Raw genomic sequence first — 19,710 nt, 5'->3', positions numbered from 1 at the left:
GTGAAAAACAAGCTACTAAGCAGGTGAGAAAAGCAAGGGACCAGCAGGACTGACGGACTCAGGAGGCAGAATTGAGAAAATCAATTCTATAGCAATCAGCGTGGGTAATACACAAGCAACAAGCGCTAATAAAGCACTAGCCGCAATGACAGAGCGATGTCAATGCATAAGTACACAAATTTTCTGCAATGATTGGATTTTCAGAACCGTCGTGACTGTGAGGTGTAATTACGTGATGCACAAGATATTAAAAAAGGGTGAGCACAATGACAATGCGACTGTTAAATTTAAATCCGTGATGACTTTCAAAACAATGACAAGAAAACCAAAAATCCCAAATCAAAAGTAGTCAACCCTTCAATCAAATAGAGGTACTTCCCAGATCAAGCTAGGAAACTCAAAAGACTGATAACTAACCCCCAAACTTCAAAAGAGACCAAATCAAAAACCAAGACAAGAGTAAACAAGAAAAGAACAATGGCCAAATCTCCCTAGCGGAGTTGCCAATTTGTGATGCAGGAAAGTGTTCCCTCTGTGGATAGAGGAAACCCCTCTAGCCCTAGAGTGGGTCTAGTCACAAACAAGGACAGATCAACAATAGCTTTCCTTTGTTGAGATTGCAACAAGATGATGGAGCTTAGTGAAAAGAGTCGCCTTCACTAAGTGGGCCCGCAGGCAAATTATGGCGCAAGTTTTTTTTTTTATCACAGTGTGGATGATCACAGTGTGGGTGATCATAGTGTGGGTGACGACAGTATGAGTGATCACAGTGTGGGTCATCAAAGTCTATTTTTAGACTGGCTGTAAAAACTAGAAAAGTCAAATATTATTGTCTCATAATAATATTTGGACTATAAACTTGATCTTATTCTCTTGGAGCACTTCAGGATGAGCTACGGATGTGGTACATGCAGATCCTAGAGGGAAATACGTGGTTACCTATGGGATGACTAATATTTGCATGCAGGACTTGAGTTAGAACTCAAGTGAGTTGAGTTTAGTGGACTGGAGGTGCAGTTGATGGAGTTGTGTTCAGTTTAGCTTTGTTAAACTAGTTGTATTTAGTCTAATTGATTAATAGACTAGAGATGAGTTGGGTGAATTAGTTATTAATTAATTCACAAGTTATTAACTCATAATGCAACTATAGAATACATTAGTTAACTCAATTGCATGTCAGTGCATGTTTAGTTCAGCAGGGACAGGTGTTAGAGAATCATGTTGCTATCAGTTGTGACTATAGTTGTGCATCAGATCTTGCACAATCAAGGGATTGAGTATGCCAATGAGTTTGCTCATGTATTTTCCCAGTTTGTAGCTTCTACTCACGTCTTACACATTGTGAGTGATTCTTTGGAGGTGAAATACGAGTTTGGTAGACCATTCTCATTCATTCTTGAGCAGGTATCGAGCAGTGGAGGCAGGCAAGCAGTGGAATAGATTTGGAGATCAGATCTTAGCTGTATTGTGTGTAACAGGTGGAGCTAGTACTGGATTTCTTGTGATAAGCATTGTACTTTGTAACGAGATAATGTGGGGTTTTTAACGAGATGCTTTCCCCAGGTTACATACTGTGTTAATGTGTGAATGCTCTTGATGCTGCTATATTGATGATCAACGTAGAGGAGCTTATGTATTGTGTATGTATTCCGCAATAGTACATGATTAGGATATTCTCTGTTGAATATGTGTTAAATTATTCAAAATTTCTACATGGTATCAGAGCGGTTGATCATCAGATCTATTATTCAGGAAGTGTTTACATTCTATTTCATCAGGCAGAGTCTGTAATCGGGCCAGGTAGCCTCTGGATTCATCCTTCTTTTGGAAGGTAAGATATCCGGTGAATGCCCATACAGTCAATCTTCGTATGAGAAATATTGTGTTCTCACGAATTCTAGATCGGAAGCGGTTGAGTTGGTTGCTGGTGGAATTCGAATTTGCAGCAATGTTGTTGAAATGTCTTTCAACGGATTGCAAATGTTATTCCAAAGCAAGAGTGACCTGGCACTCAAGGATAAACTCAGAAACAATAAAGGTGAGAATGGATCTTCATCAAAGGTATCTGATGAAGAGAATTGTGCTTTGGCTGCCAAAGCAAAGAAAGGGAAGAGCAAGAAAGCTTCTCAGTGTGGTGCGAAAGGCAAGAAGGAGGATATGTCAAAGTGTTATAGACATTTTTGTGCCTTGTAGCTCCAAGCATGAAATGTCCATAAACCAAGGGCTCCTAAGTCCCTAAAAGTATTGTTCTAACCCCTAAAGGAACAAGGTCAACAAATTACAGCTTCTCCCAGAAGTTCTGCACTAGAAACTGCTCAGAATAAGTCAAGACAGGATCATTTCAGCTGCTCCACTAGCTAAGTGCGTTGCATAGCACCTAAATCCACTGTCTAGGTGCGTTGCAATGCACCTAAATGCACTATCAGGGTGCGTTGAGCGGGAAATGACAAATGGAAGTGTCATTCCGCGAGGTGGAGAGACAATGGAAGCTTCCAGAATCTTCTCCTATGACACTTGCCTCACTGAATTCGACCAAGGATGAGTAAGAGGCCTTCAGTCTCCAAGTGGAAGAAAGAACTGACAGAGAAAAGCCACTAATCAAATCACAAGCTGACTCATCCTCCTTGCATACATCTATATATGGATCCCTCATCCCAGAGATCCAGAGGCTGGAATTTTGCACATTGTAAGGAATTGCTGTTGGTTTTGAGACACATATCAGAGAATTGGGTGATCTATGCTTTGTTGGAGGTGAAGAGGGGCTTCTTTGTTGGGAGGTTGATGTTGGGTCAGGAATCATCAGTTGTAACTCCTCCTGGATCTTCTTGTATATCAATAAAAACTATTTTAGTTTCTCCTCTATGCTTTTGTATCATTGATGCTTGTTACATTTGTATGGTTAACTTAAATCTGATCCTAAGTTATTTATGAATATAAATCCATGTCTTTGTATAGTTTTCTTCTTCTGTGATCTTACAGGTACTTGGTGAAGCTGGGCAAGTAAGGGAGCAGGTAGCTGGACGCTGTCAAAGAGGAGAGAGATTGGATCAAAGGACTAGCGCAAGACACAGGTTGGTTCTTCCTATTCCTCTTTGTTTATAGTTCATAAGGGAGATACAAAAGTAGTTTTCTCTGTTTGTTTCTAAGGCAGCTGTCACACCTTAGTGGGATAGAGCAGTTCTGAATAGACACTTTTCCTGGTAACAAAATGGCGACTCCGCTGGGGAGAATGTCTAATTAGTTTGTTTGTGTATCTCTTGTTGTTTGTTTCATAAACTTATAAGTAGCATTCGAACTGCGTTTGCCATAACAAATGCAAAGTAAACATCTGCTGCTTCAATCCATTCACTGGATCTGTTTATGATTTGAATAGTTGATTCATAGACTATCTGATTGCCCTTGTGATAGCTCTTAGACCCTCCTTAGATCTACCCCTGATTGTGCATTACTGATTGCTTTTACTCGGCCAAAAACCAAAGACTAAACTGCAAACTATGACCCAGAACCCGGATAGAATTCTCATTTCTGCCCCAGCGCAAGCACTGTGAAGAGGTTTTGCATTTCAATGCACTTCCTGAAAGGGCAACCTGCGCTGCAATGCAGTTTCTCTGTGTAACAGGTGCGCTGATCAGCCTAGCCCTATGCAGCTGAGGTTCTTGTGCTTCATTCTTTCCAGTTTTGTCTTTGAATTTTGCAGCCTGTGATCAGTATATGACTGTTTCAAACCCCTTTTCCTTACTGATATTCCGCCTGAGTTGTACAAAAGAACTGTAGATGTTTTTGTGTGTTTGTTGAGTCGTTTATAGTTTTCCATTGCAAAAGTATAATAATTGTACTGTCGTCCTTTGATTTAGATCTGTCGCAAGTGTCGATTTCGATCATAGGAGAAAGTTTATTTGCTGTTGATGGTCGATTATGCGTTTACTATTGCCTTTGGTCTGAATTTATGATTTTCTAGTGTCAAAACGAGTATTCATTTCAAAATCGTAGAGTGTTGCAATCGTCTCTATCTTTTGATTTCGAAAAGAAGCTTGTTTGTGTTTATCGCTCGAAAGCAAATTCAGATTTGTACATCAACTTTCTTTTTAGCATCAATACTAAGAAAGTGACAAACAAATACATGCGTGTGCATTTGCATATAGACAGTCTGTTTGGCTTGATTTAGGAAAGTGCATTTATAGTGTGCTCTTTTCTCTTTGTGAAAAGATTGTGTCTTTCTTTTCCCCTAGTAGCTAGGATTTTCATTGCTGAAAAGAGATAAAAGTTTTTTTATCATCTTTAGATTGCATTTTAGGAATTACATCTACATCTCATGGTGAACCCAAAAGGCAAACTTCATAAGAAAGATCAACTTAAAATAAATTCAATGAATCTAACAATGCTTTGGAACTTAACGCACAACATTTAGAGGTCTAGGCTAGAGACGTATTCCGGCGTCGTAAAGCTTGGTAACTATTGTCCTCATTGATGGTTGGGTGATTCCTCCACTTTGAGACGATAAGTGCCAGTACGGACTTGTGCTCCCACGTACCGTCGAGTATATTTTGGGAGACCCCTATAGTCTTAAATCCTTTATCCTTAGGAAGCCGTGTCGGCTGCCCTACTGATCGCAATGCACTGAACACAGCATTCGGGAAGATTGACTTCCGTACTGTAAAAAGTATTCTGTAGTTTTGCGATTGGTTTGGTACTCCCTCTACCTAGACCTCAAGAGCAGTCCCTTTCGTTCCTTTTCAGACTCTTTAACAGAAAAGGTCCATCTGAGCACTTGTCACTTCAGGCTCATTAAAAATCGAAGGAGACTAGAGTCATCTTTTGTTTTTTCTCGACTCTTAAAAACTGAAAAAACAAGTTGTGTCAAAAGCGTCTAAAATTCATTTAATTCAGAAACATACCTTCCCTTTATTTTAGTTGATCGAGTAATCCGCAATCGTGGAAGAAAGTTAATTGAAACCCCATCGTTCGCGGAGGCTTACGAGTCAACCGTCTTTATCTCCGGAATCGAAACCAGTACGGACAAAGTGAACTCATTTAACCGATTCCAAATCTCCTATCAAAGTTAGAACAAGTGTTCCAATGACATCAGAGACTCCGGTTATTCCAAACATTTCTGGAATCCCTGCCTATACAGAAGAAGTTCAACAGCCATAGAAGGACAGTGATACTGATCCTAGTTTGAGAATAAACACTTGTGTTACCGAACCAGTTCCATCTACAATCGGTTCAGAGAGTCTTACTCTTCAAACATCTGTCGCTGCTTCTTCGGCACCAAAAATATTTTACGGACCTGGCGGTCTTCCCATTCCACCTGGTCTGATTGCAATAGAAGAAATTGTAGAAGATCCTCAAACAAGTACTCCAACGCACTTTGGAGCCGGGATCACTCTATATCCTTCGACATCAGAAGTTAGTCTACCACCAGCGGAAGCTCCTGTAGAATCGCTAGGTAATCTTTTGGATAGACTACAAATGTCTGAACAACTGTCAACATCTAGGACTGTGTCATCTGACACAGTGACGGCAGAACTCCCTGCTATCACTTCGACAATGTTTGCCGGCATACCATCTGTCCCGACTAGCTCTCAACCGCTAGAAGGAGCCCACTCGGGGGCTATTTCGACAGTCTGGTCTGTTCCTGTTTGTTCATCTGGAATAATATCCAAAAACTCTTATGTTGAGTCTCAACAAATTGATCCATTTGGAGGTCAATTTGGGCAGTTCGGTCCCCAAGGGCAAACAATTCCCTTGAGTTCTGGATTACCACTGTATGGGGGGCAGTATACCCTTTCATTATCCCCTCCGGGAGGATATCCATATGGGAGTTCACAACAGCATTCAGGTTATACTGGAATTACCTCAAGTGGTTGGGTACCTATACTACCTCAACAACCAAGAGTTGTGTATTCGATGCAACAATGTGTACCTATGTCAAACATCCCGACTACGCCAGCTATTGTGACGATGTCACAAGTTCAAGTGCTGCCTGTTGTATGCCAACCTCAGGTTTCTCAGGTTGTAATGCAACAGCCCCTTGACCCTGCGACTCAACCACAATCGCCGACTAGTGGGGTGACACAGGTCCAGACGGGTACAATTACCCCTCACCTTGGTCAAACGGTTAGTATCGGGCAACAGCACATGGTTTCACAACCATGGCTGGTGCAATACCAACAACGCAATTCCAACAAGTATACCAAGGTTCTGAGCAGCAAATCTTCGCGAACAGTGGACAACTGTACATTCAAAATGGTCAAAATCAACCATTTTACAATGGTCAAGTCCTCCAACCTTACCAAACATACCAGCATCAAATGCATTATGCCGGTATGCAAAGACCAACTGCTCAGGAAATTCCATCGTATCCTGGGTATGCTTCACCTAACCTGAATCAACAGTTACCCTTCGTGGCAACCTTAGAGTTACCTGATTTAAATCGGTTAACAAACGATCCAATTGCTTATGCCCCTTGGTGGCCAACGATTCTGCATAAACTTCGATCAGATATTCCTAAATTTAATGGAAATCCGGGTGAAGATCCATCGAATCACGTGATGACCTTTCATCTATGGTGTTCATCAAACACCCTAAATGATGATTCGATAAGACTTCGCCTCTTTCAGAGGACGTTAACGGGTCCAGTGGCAAAATGGTACATTGAATTTCCTAGAGCTTCGTTCGACAACTTTAGTACCTTAGCCACAACCTTTTTAATCCATTTTCAATTACCAATAAGGTACGAAACGAGAACAGAACTTCTTACCAACTTCAAATAGACAACGGCCACTCACATATCTGATCATATACATGAGTGGCAACGTCGTCGTAGGATGGTAAAAACGTACGTCCCCAATCAGCTCTTAGCTGAATGGCTTATCAAGTCATTACTGCCTTCCATCACGGAAGATGTGGCAACGGGGGGAGTCGTAATAGAAGAGCAAGTTATTGCTCGTGCACAATATCTGGACTTAATTTACACTAAGTCCGTCACGCTCTACGACAAAATACCTGATGCCCCTAGACTGGAATTCTCAAATCCTCCTCCTCCTAAATCAAATAATGACTCTCATGCCAGTGATGGCGTGATTGGCACGACAGACACGAAATCGACAAAAGCTACATCCAAAAAGGCCCATAAGATTTCAGGTCAAAATGCAAAAGACGAACTTCTTGCTTCGGAAGTAAATGCCGTATCGACAGACAGAGGCAAAGAAACCAAACAACTAGGGAGCAAGAAAAAGGGCAAAGGGAAGAAGAAGAAACAGGAGGAATCATCGCCTGAAAAATCTTCTTCAAACCCTCCTCGAAATAGGAAACCAAAATTTCCATGCTTTATATGCGATGAGGATCATCGGACTTTTGATTGTCCACACAGAGCTGAGGTTAAAAAATTCTTCAAGAATTCAAACACCTCCGCAGTGTTAACTGATCCGTTTCCAAATCCAGGAACAAATCTGGTTGAAAGTGGAAATGCTTCCCTGTCTCAAGTGCTAATGTTTTCGGTTTCAAAACAACAAAATGATGCTTTGATATCGACAAGGAACAAAGATTATGGGAATCCGCAGCTGTCGAACAGCAAGGATAAAGATCAACCAAGTAGTTCGATAACAACTTCGACAGAAGTTGTACCACCCACCATCCCTGAATTGACAATAAAACTGCCAAAGGGAGTAGTACACAAGTCAACATTTAATCCTTGCGCTAGAGCGGCACAGCATTATAACATAGTGGAAGATTTGGCCCAATCGCCATCCGCTATGTCGACTCTTGAAGTACTACAAAATTGCCCATCCCAAAGGCAGGCTTTATTATCGGCCATTGGTGGGATTGATCCAAAGGATTCCAATCTTGTATCCTTCGATCATAAAGGATACGATCCTCAGTTACCAGCTCAACTAGCTCTCCTTGTTCAAGTGAAAGCCCTCAACAAAACTGTTCATCGAACAATTATTGATGAGGGGGCATCTACATGTATTATGTCAATGAGTTGCTGGAAAACTTTAGGATCTCCAACCTTGTCGCGGTCTGCGACAACATTAAAAGCATTCGACGGAAGGACATATACCCCATATGGTATCCTAAATAACTTGAAAGTTGAACTAGGAGGGAAAACAGTAGAAATAGATGTTGAAGTCATCGATGGGAATCTTGATTACAACATCCTACTAGGACGACCATGGATATATGCCATGGCAGCTATTGTGTCGACCTATTTTAGGAAGATTGCATTTCCCTTTCAAGGAGGGATTACAATCGTCGATCAACAAAACTTCCTCCCCAATGGTTCTCAAGTTATTGGAAGCATTCCCATGATCCATGGAAGCCCCCATTCGCTTCAGAATATCGGCGTAGGCCTACTAAAAGATCCTATACTAATGGGAACTTTCTCTCTTCCACCTCCAATCAATCTGGCGGAAGTAGCGTCAATAGGAACCTGCAACATGATATCTTCTATAAAGATCTCAGAAAACGATATCGACATGGATCATGCAGTGGTTTTTCCCCCAAGCCCAATGGAAATATTATAGCAATCAATGTTCCTAGCATGGGACGCAAACCCAAATCAACGCTCACCAAGCGTTTGGATAGATAGGTCTAGAGAATATCGTACTCCTTCAAATCCTTGGTCACGAGTGCATGTCACCGACGAAGGAATTCTCCAAGCTATGGTAATTGAAGGAGCACCATGGAATGATTCCCACCATCATTCTCTTCTTCCGGATTGTGAATAAGATACTCAAAATGACCTTTATCATCCTTCAGTCTTTGATTTTCTGTCAAATACTGTAAATACGGTGGATTCCGAGCGAAACTTGTCCAACATTGAAGAGACTATAGCCATAAATATCTCGACCAAAACAGATGTTGTAGAGAATATTTATGTTGGCAAATGTTGTTCTCCATTAGAAATGGGAAATAACGCTCTTTTTCACGAGTTCAGAGATGTCTTTGCTTGGTCATATAGTGAAATGCCAGGCATCGACTCGAGTATCGTTGAACATGAAATTAAGATGTATCCAGATGTCAAACCAGTACGACAACGACGAAGGCAGGTGCACCCCAAGAAAGCCGCTGCCATTAAGGCAGAAGTTGAAAAACTTCTCCATGCTGGTTTCATCTACCTGGTTCCTTTAACTGATTGGGTATCGAATATTGTACCTGTTATGAAAGAACAGGGGACAATTAGAGTGTGCGTCGATTATAGGGATGTAAATCAAGCTTGTCCAAAAGACAACTACCCTACACCCTTCATTGACCAGATAATTGATGAATGCGCCGGATGCGAAATCTTTTCATTCATGGATGGATTCTGCAGGTATAATCAAATAAATATCCGCCCACAGGACCAGTCAAGGACTGCATTTATTTGTCTGTGGGGCACATTTGCATATCGAAAATTACCCTTTGGCTTAAAGAACGTAGGGGCAACGTTTCAGAGGGAAATGAATTATGCCTTCCATGACATCAAAAACATCGTTCAACCATACCTCGATGACCTTCCGGCCCATTCGCGAAAGCGGACTGATCATCCGCAGCATTTAAGAGCGATATTTCTACGTTGCCGACACTACAAGATACGACTCAATCTGCACAAATGTGTATTTTGCGTCAGTTCTGGTCATTTACTTGGCTTTGTAGTCTCCAAGGATGGGATTCATCTCGACCTGTGTAAGGTACAGGCAATCATAAATTTGCCTCCACCTTCGAATTTGCTTCACATTCAGAAACTCCAAGGGAAAGCAAACTTTCTGAGGAGGTTCATTCCAAATTACGCTGAACTTGCTAAAGGTTATACACGTCTCTTGAAAAAGGAGGTACCCTTTGTCTGGGATCAGGTTGCGCAAGCTTCCTTTGATGCTTTAAAATATTCCCTAATGAAAGCATCATTAATGTATGCCCCTGATTATCAAAGAGATTTTAACCTGTATCTGGCTGCAGCAGATATGACCATCGCAATGGTTTTAGTTCAAGAAGTTGATGGAATTGAGCATCCTATATATTATTTAAGTAAAAACTTAAATGATGCAGAAAGAAAATATTCTTATGTTGAAAAACTAGCGCTTGCAGCTGTTCAAGCGATACAAAGATTTCGACACTATGTCCTCTTTCGGAAAACTACCATTCTATTAGATTGCAACCCCCTGACTTATATATTGTCACGACAGTTACTGGAGGGCAAATACTCAAAATGGATAGCAATCCTTCAAGAGTTTTATCTGGAATTTGTAAAATCCAAGTCAAAGAAAGCTCTAGTTTTCGCAGAATTATTATGCGATCTCCCATCCTCGTCCAACGATGAAACATCCGAAGAATCAATTGTGGATGAAAGTTTGTTTATGATAGCTACAAGCAATGAGTGGTATGGGGATATAATCATTTATCTCCAAACCCAAAAATTTAGGCCAAACACCTCCCACTCTGAACAAAAACGTATACGATACCAAGCAAAAGACTACATGATCGTCGGTGATACACTTTACTGTCGTGGTATCGATACAGTTCTGAGAAGGTGCCTCACCCATGAGGAGGCCGAAAAAGTCCTGAATGAGTGTCATTCAGGCGCGTGTGGGGGGCATCAATCTGGATATGCTACCACACAAAAAATTTTATGAGCAGGATACTTCTGGCCAACAATGTTCAAAGATTGCATAACCGCAGTCAGAAGTTGCCATGCTTGTCAAATTTTTGATAGCAAAACCAGAAGACCACCCGCACCTCTACAACCAATAGTTGCTGTTGGGCCATTCGCCAAATGGGGCATCGATTTCATGACATGTAACCCCACCTCGACCAGGGGGCATGGGTATATCATAGTCGTAGTTGACTATTTTACTAAATGGGCCGAGGCGATGCCTACATTAGATAATACTGGTGAAACAGCTGCCCTCTTCTTTTTCAATCATGTAGTCGCCAGATTCGGCGTACCACAGGCTATAGTCACAGATCATGGATCGCATTTTTGCAATCACATGATGGTCGAATTAGCTGCCAAACTAGGGTTGTCTCACAACAGCTCTACTCCATATTATCCACAAGCCAACGGACAAGTTGAAGTGATCAAAAAGGTCCTGAAACGCATGCTGCAAAGGATGATCGGAGTTCACAAAAGAATATGGCACCTAATCCTATACTCAGCTTTGTGGGCTTACCGAACATCGGTAAGGAATGCAACCGGGTTCACACCCTTCCAACTGGTATATGGCCTGGAAGCAGTCTTACCAGTCCAGTGTGAAATCTCGTCTCTCAAACTCACAATTGATCTCCTCCCCGGAACTTCAGAAGAAGAGGCTTGTTTCTTGGAATTAATCCAATTGGATGAAACCTGTCGTGATGCCGCTTTGGCTAATGAAGCCCATAAGAAATGAGTCAAGGCGTAGTTCGACAAAAATGTCAAACCCCGTGTCTTCTCAGAAGGTGACTTGGTCTTGCTTTATGACCAAGAATCTGATAAATTGGGAGCAGGTAAATTTAAGTCTTTATGGATGGGCCCTTATATTGTTAAACGAGTGTTAGCAAAGGGAGCCTACGAGTTAATGGATTATGACGGAATTCCACTGGCACAACCTCGTAATGGGTTGTACCTCAAGTGTTACTATGCATAATGGTAACCAGTATGCTTTTGTTATATTTTTGTTTTTGCTGAAGTGTTTGTTTTGGTCGAGTAATCCAATTTTTACATTTATTGCAGATGTCAAACCTATTCGAGCCATGTGTTGGATATGCCGACGGAGCGAGTCCTAGTTCGCGGAACCTATCCTCTGCAGCCTGGGCCATTTTTGATCCAAGCGGCAAGTTAGTAAGTTTCAGAGGTGTATGTATTGGTTGATCAACGAATAACATCGCCAAGTATAGCGCGTTGATATAACTTCTCTCTGATGCCATCACTCATGGTATACGCCGACTAATTGTTAGGCTAGACTCACAACTCGTAATACTACAACTCAATGGTATATATTCCGTCCGAAACCCAGCTATTTATCGCATGTTCCTAAGGGTTAAGATTTTGGAAAGACAATTTGATCTTATTTAATATCAATATATTTCCAGAAACTTAAACACATTAACCGACTCATTAGCAAACTATGTGTTAGATAGACATTTGCAACATGTATAAAAAGAAACACATCATCAATGTTTTGCATGTGGATCATGTAGCTCAACCAAAATAAAACCCCGAAAATAAAAAATATATATCGCTGTTTATGGTTTACACATAATGTTCTGTAACCAAGACAAAATCGGTCAAGCGACTCAAAAACTCAAAATGCTAGGGGGCACCCTAGTCTAATGATGCTCGTGATAGCAAGTCACAGCCTGTGCGATCATTCGTAGGAGACGAGTCCATCGTCTGGGCACACTAGTAGTATGCCGCTGTAACCGCAAAGGTAGCTCATCAGTCCTCACATCTGGTATACCGAGAGTGAGGCCCTCAACCTGCTCCTACAAAGCTGTGAGAGTCTCAGCCACATCGAGGTCACGAAGAATAGCCCTTCCGACGGTCTCTCCTGCTGGGGCAACAGCTGGTACTCTCAGGCGAACTACTGGACAAACGGGACCAACATCTGCATGTGCACATGAGTTTGATTAAAGTCTTGATAGAATAAAGCACAAGGACATTATGAACAAAAACAGTAAACAGCAATATGGTCAGAGATTTTACCAATGACGCCCCACTGCTCGCCATCCGGCAGTACTAAGTCTGGATCACCCCGGAAGTCCATGCCAGCATATGGATACTCAGAATAAACCATATCCTAACGATCAAACCACCTGAAGAAGGTATCAAAAAATGAAATCTGAGACTGACCAGCATGCCTGGACATATGGTCAACCCATCTCTGCATACGTGGTTCAGTATGAGAAGGTAAATCGAGTGCAATGAACTGCGGCTGCATCAGTGGTATCTTCTCCAAGGCAAAGGCGGTCAAAATAGAACGATACCCAAAGTTCTTCAACCTCCTGTTCTTTATATTGTTCAACTGTTCTTTCATCACAAGAAGTACTGCGTCGCACCAATTGAACACCTTCGGTTGGAGGCATTCCAAGGCATGTTGCATATAAGATCGGTTTGCTACATGAAGAGACGCACTACCGGCCATCCTACCAAAAGTAAATAGAATAGTCCTAAGGGACCTGTCAGTGACATCACGGATGATGATCTTGCCGTCTTTACTCGGCTGAGATCCTTCTCTGCAATACCAGCAGACATAATCTCTCACAGAATCACCTCCTCGAGCCGAACCTGACAAAGAGATGGGGGCACCTCGCCTTGACAAGCCAGTCAAGAAATAGATGTCTACTGCAGTCAAGGGGATAGATTTGCCCCTAATCTAGAAAACCTGATTAGTAGGATCCCAAGCATCGAGAAAATACTGCAGTAAGTTGATCTGCTGTCTCATGCTAGAAATGCGGAAGAACTTCAGCAAGCCACAATTCCGCAGCGCGTTCACTGTAACTGGATCATGTAGGGAAATCATGTCCTCTTCTTCATGCTCACGTTCTCGCCATGTAAGGGTCATCTTACTCCAAAGATCTCTGAAAAACAAACAAGAGAGGAGTTAGATCCTGATTTTGGTAAGAAACAGGCAAAAATTCCATCAAAAATTTTGCTTCAAATTCCGTTTTTGCGCCTAACGCACCTGCAGTAGTGTTCTAGGTCCGTTGAAAGCCAGATAGCCTTCAGACAGGCCAACATTCAATGCAGGTTTCGATACACTGGGGGTGCGTTGACAGCAAAACGAGTTCCTCAAACCCCAGGGGCTCAGAAAAGCTAGGAATCAAGCTCAAAATGCAAAATGGAAACCATGAAATGAAAGAGCTCAAGTTTAGCTCCTACCTGCTCCAGACGACGCCGGGAATCGTCCACAAAATCTCCCGAAATCAACTGATGAAAATCGAGGGGGAAAAGCACCTCCAAAGCTCCAACAAACCAAGTTCAAATGAAATGGTAAAATGAGAGGTAAAAAACACTTTTTAATTACTTTTACTTAGTTCAAAGTAAAATATTAGCGTTTTAAACTCGTTTTCAAGCAAATATTGTTCATTTCTGACTAGTTTGATGAAGCAGTTGAAAATACAGTACGATCTTTGGAAGGACAAAGCTATTTATGGTAAAAATCAAAACAAGACCATCTGATCGAGCAGTGTTACCGCGAGGTTCAAGCTCGTTAAAAAATAAACCCAGACCGAGCAAATGTTTCCACCCGCGTTTAAGCTCGTTAAAAAATGAACTATTCCCTGGTAAATAACCACCGTGAATGTAGTACTTCAGCCATTAAAGCCTTGGTCGTGTTTGCACCGTCACCTCCACTTTTTCATTGGCCGATCATTCACCTCCATTTGATTGTTTACCCATTTTGAGGAACAGCTGCGAAGAGTGATTTCACTAGCCATCCTTGTGACACTGCCGTGATTGGAAAATTCCAAACCTTACCTGGAATCAGCTGCTACCCATTTTATCACTCGTTCCTCAAAGGACGAGTCTTCTTTAAGCTCTTTTCAACTGACTCGTAAAATATGAAAAGATTTCTGAGTCCTTGGCCTTCCAGCTCGTTAAAGGGACAGGAAGTGCTATCCCTCATCTAGATTTTAATCTTTTTGACTTGAGGGATTATTGCACAAAAATATCGAGTGCTTGTTTTGTTCGGCTCGTTAAAGCTATCGAAAATTCATCCCTTCTGTATTGTTTTATACTTTTTCGGACTTAAGGGATTAGATGACGAGAAAGGAATTTTGGAGTTACCTTTACGTACCTTTTCAGACTCCCTAAAAATGAAAAGGACCAAGTTATCTTTGTCGTTAAACTCGTTAAAAAGATTAATAGCGACAAACTTGTCTTTAGACGAGAATGAGTTTCACTATCGCTAGGCTCGTTAAAACATAGCAATGGGTTTGCCTGAAGGGCAAATTATAGAACAAGCATATGTTATCCTCCTCAAGCTTGACAAAAATAAAGAGGTACTGGTCAGCAATGACTGGGGAAAAATTGGGAAGAAAACTCAAAGAATCTTTATTGGTAGCAAGTCCCTCTTGAACATGACACTTCCGCTCCGTGCTTGAGTCGGGTTGGGTTGTTTCATTCACCGGTCGCATCGCCATGGTCACACCATACCATCCACATTTGGGGTTAATGCTACCAATCCATCACATAAGTGTCGCTGACATGTTCAAGAGAAGTCATCCAGAAAGGCCACCTGTGTCCCACCCACTACCATACATTATACTCCATTCTTTCATTACCGCCATCCCGAACCGTATATCATCAAATCGTTTTCACCTCCATCAAAATCATTTGCTCCGTTCCGTGTCATTGATGTGGGATTCATTAAGGCCCTCCTATGACGGATCACTTCTTGTCGACATCAGCTCATTATCCAAGAAGTTGGTCTAGGAACACCCCATTTAGTACTTTGAAGCTTGCATGCCTCAATGGCAAGTTTCTCACTTCCGGCGACAGGTTTACATCAATGACCTTGGACCGAAAGATTTTGTGTGGTGTTCGACGCCAAGTCCTTTATTCACACCACGTGAATTGTACTGCAGTACCTTGAGGATCATTATCATTATTGGTGATTCCTCTCGCGCTTGTTAACAGTTTACATCATTGACTGGTAATCAAGCGATGTCTTTCCATGTTCAACTTCAAAACATTTCTCACATGGATCGACTTGTACTTCGAGTGAAGATTGGACGAGATTGAAGACCCCGGATCTAGTTTCATCCATCCGGGCTACAATATATATTCAGGGAAATAAAGACATTTGAATGTACAGCATTGCAGCACAGATAATCATCCTGCCAAGAGGATGATGGCTCTATCAGAATCATCAGTCTACCATCAGACGATTGTCTGTCCTATGTACATGAAAATGAATTTATAAAGCTGAGCATGGGAATGCCCGCCTCAGCGAGATCATGAAAACAGTGTGAAGATAATGTATTGTATTGTATCTTATTACAGGTCTCCTCCTAGCATTGAAAGAACTTTGGATCCTCATAATAAAGCATTTCACCCGATAAACGGCCTCATACTTTAGGGGGCAACTGTTATAGACATTTTTGTGCCTTGCAGCTCCAAGCATGAAATGTCCATAAACCAAGGGCTCTTAAGTCCCTAAAAGTGTTGTTCTAACCCCTAAAGGAACAAGGTCAACAAATTACAGTTTCTCCCAGAAGTTCTCCACCAGAAACTGCTCAGAATAAGTCAAGACAGGATCATTTCAGCTGCTCCACTAGCTAAGTGCATTGCATAGCACCTAAATCCACTGGCTAGGTGCGTTGCAATGCACCTAAATGCACTATCAGGGTGCGTTGAGCGGGAAATGACAAATGGCAGTGTCATTCCGCGAGGTGGAGAGACAATGGAAGCTTCCAAAATCTTCTCTTATGACACTTGCCTCACTGAATTCGACCAAGGATGAGTAAGAGGCCTTCAGTCTCCAAGTGGAAGCAAGAACTGACAGAGAGAAGCCACTAATCAAATCACAAGCTGACTCATCCTCCTTGCATACATCTATATATGGATCCCTCATCCCAGAGATCCAGAGGCTGGAATTTTGCACATTGTAAGGAATTGCTGTTGGTTTTGAGACACATATCAGAGAATTGGGTGATCTATGCTTTGTTGGAGGTGAAGAGGGGCTTCTTTGCTAGGAGGTTGATGCTGGGTCAGGAATCATCGGTTGTAACTCCTCCTGGATCTTCTTGTATATCAATAAAAACTATTTGAGTTTCTCCTCTATGCTTTTGTATCATTGATGCTTGTTACATTTGTATGGTTAACTTAAATCTGATCCTAAGTTATTTATGAATATAATTCCATGTCTTTGTATATTTTTCTTTTTCTGTGATCTTACAGGTACTTGGTGAAGCTGGGCAAGTAAGGGAGCAGGTAGCTGGAAGCTGTCAAAGAGGAGAGAGATTAGATCAAAGGACTAGCGCAAGACACAGGTTGGTTCTTCCTATTCCTCTTTGTTTATAGTTCACAAAGGAGATACAAAAGTAGTTTTCTCTGTTTGTTTCTAAGGCAACTGTCACACCTTAGTGGGATAGAGCACTTCTAAATAGACACTTTTCCCGGTAACACCAAGGTGAAGTGTTTTCACTGTCACCAGCACGGACACTATGCCACTAATTGTCTGCAGAAGAAGAAGAAAAAGCAGGCTGCTGGATCTTCAGCAGGAGAGGCTCTAGCCTCACAGTTTGAGCTTGATTTTTCATTGATCGCATGCTTGGTTTCGAGTGTGATGGGATCAGTGTGGTTCTTGGATAGTGGTGCGTCTTTTCACATGACGGGAGATAGAGATTTGTTCTCTGATCTGGAGGACAAAGATCTTGGAGTGCACATCGAGATGGGCGATGATGGTAGATACAGTGCGACCGGTATCGATACCATTTCCTTTGAGAGGGAGTCTGGTAAACCCTTCATATTGAAGGAAGTCATGCATGTTCCAGGATTGACGAAGAATCTCATCTCAGTGGCGATGTTAGAAGACAAGGGGTATGATGTTGTTTTGAGCAAGGGAAAGGCTTTCCTGCGGAGCAAGACAACTGGTGAGACCTGGAAGATAGGGGTTAGAGTGAGGAACCTTTATCAGTTGCATGTAGATGGATGCGCAGCAATGGCAGGCAAGGCAGAAGGATTGGTGAGCTGGGATGATGGCGAGTTGTGGCACAGGAGATTGGATCACCTTCACCGTGGAGCCTTGAAGATACTACAGCAGATCACTACAGGGCTTCCTAAAGGCACACTTGAGCAGTCAGATCAGTGCAAGGGGTGTACTTTGGGGAAGTTTGTGAAAGCCACCTTTCACGAGAAGGATAGTCATGCCACGACGATCCTTGAGAGATTTCACACAGACGTGTGTGGACCTTTCTCAGTTGTTTCGATAGCAAAACACAGGTATTATGTGATTTTTGTTGATGATTTCTCTCGTAAGTGATGGATCTTCTTCATGCAGAAGAAGAGTGAGACATATTCAAAGTTCTGTGAATTCAAAGCACTGGTCGAGAAGGAGTCGGGGAAGAAGGTGAAGGCTCTTAGGAGCGATAATGGTGGTGAATACATCTCGGACGAGTTCAAGGATTTCGGCAAGGCAGAAGGGATTCGTAGAGAGCTCATAGCTCCCCATAACCCACAGCAGAACGGGGTAGTTGAGCAGAAGAACAGAACGATTGTGGGTGCTGTGTTTAGTCAATTTAGTGTTCCTAAATTGATGTCATTAATTGTCAACCCGGGGCTCGTAAGCTGATGAAGTGAAGGTGTACTATATGTACTTAAGCAACCTCTTAGAGCTTTTTGTCGTTTGGGGTGTTGTTTGTGGTTAATTTATCTTCCTAAGATGGAGTGGTGATTTATAAACAGATGAGTGATAGTGTGTGTAAGGTGAGTTCTAGATGAGTGAGAGTGTGTGATTAGTGGTTTCTAACTACTTGCTGAAAAGGAAAAGCTTGAAAGAAATAAATAACTTGAAATGACTTGAAAGCAAAGAACCACTTTCTAATGGCACTAGACACCATTCATGCTGCCGCAAATAAAAGGTAAGAAAATCACTTTAAGAACCAATGATAATGTTTATCTCTTCCTAACTCCCTGCTTCTAACACATAGTATTGTGTAAAACACGATTAGGAAGTACCTAAAGATGAGTTAGAAAAGTGATCAAAAATGAGAAAAATCTACTTTAAAGACTAGTTATAATGTTCAGCTCTTTCTAACTCTCTGCTTCTAACACATAGTACTGTGTAAAGCACGATTAGAAAGTAGTTAAAGATTAGTCTAAAAAGTACTCAAAGCCAGCTGTAATTTATCAGTATTCTGATCTCTAAAAGATAAACAATTTGTGATAAAGAGACCATTCATATGTTAGCAGACAACTTCGAGAAATTAAACTAAAAATCAGCTATGAAAATAAAGTAAAGGCAGCAACTTTGAATCTGTCAACTGAAAATACCATCAGTTATAAAGCAAATACATAAACACAAAAACAATCCCGGGTTAAAAACCTGCAAAAGAACAATACTGATCAGCTTAAAATAAAGGCTGGGAATAAAATAACATGAAAGTGAATCAAGCTGTACATGTTTCAAAGAAAAGAAATGCTGAATGGAAAATAAGGAAATGCTGAACATAAAATACTATACAAGGGCTAACATGAACAGGGGCCCTCCATTCATATAACCCAAAGAAGACTCAAGGATTTCAAAACTTCAGAACAGCGCTGTCTTCTATTACTCCATATGTAGAAAATTACAGTCAAGAGTGCTAGAACAGCACTATTAAAACAGAGTCTTGGAATGCACTAAAATTATAACAAGTTCATAAAACACAGCAACTAAAAAGTAACATTAAGCGTATGCAAACGCTAGTTTTTATAGGCATCTAAACGATTGCCTAATGCGGAAAGCTAGAAACTGAAAATTAACTAATCTGTCATGCATAATAAAGGTTCAGCAACATGTCATAAGCCTCGTGGATGAGCTGGAGGTTCTGGTCGTTATGGGAATTGAATCCAGAGTTGGATTATGTCTTCCACAACCTGCATAAAACGGACAAATCACCAGTTGCATTGACGTGACCCAACAGCTTACGCAACACCGTTAAGCTGCCTTTGTTGACCGTGGCTTGACCCTCGTTGACCGGAGGTGTAGATGATGTGGCTGACCGAACTAACAGCATAGGAACCTCGAGCACCTTTATTCCTAAGTGCCCATG

The sequence above is a fragment of the Pinus tabuliformis genome, chromosome 3_2 (assembly GCF_031772625.1).
Source record: "Pinus tabuliformis cultivar Carrire ecotype Pingquan chromosome 3_2, CPIR1, whole genome shotgun sequence".
Taxonomy (NCBI): domain Eukaryota; kingdom Viridiplantae; phylum Streptophyta; class Pinopsida; order Pinales; family Pinaceae; genus Pinus; species Pinus tabuliformis.
Note: the sequence above shows the minus strand (reverse complement) of the source record.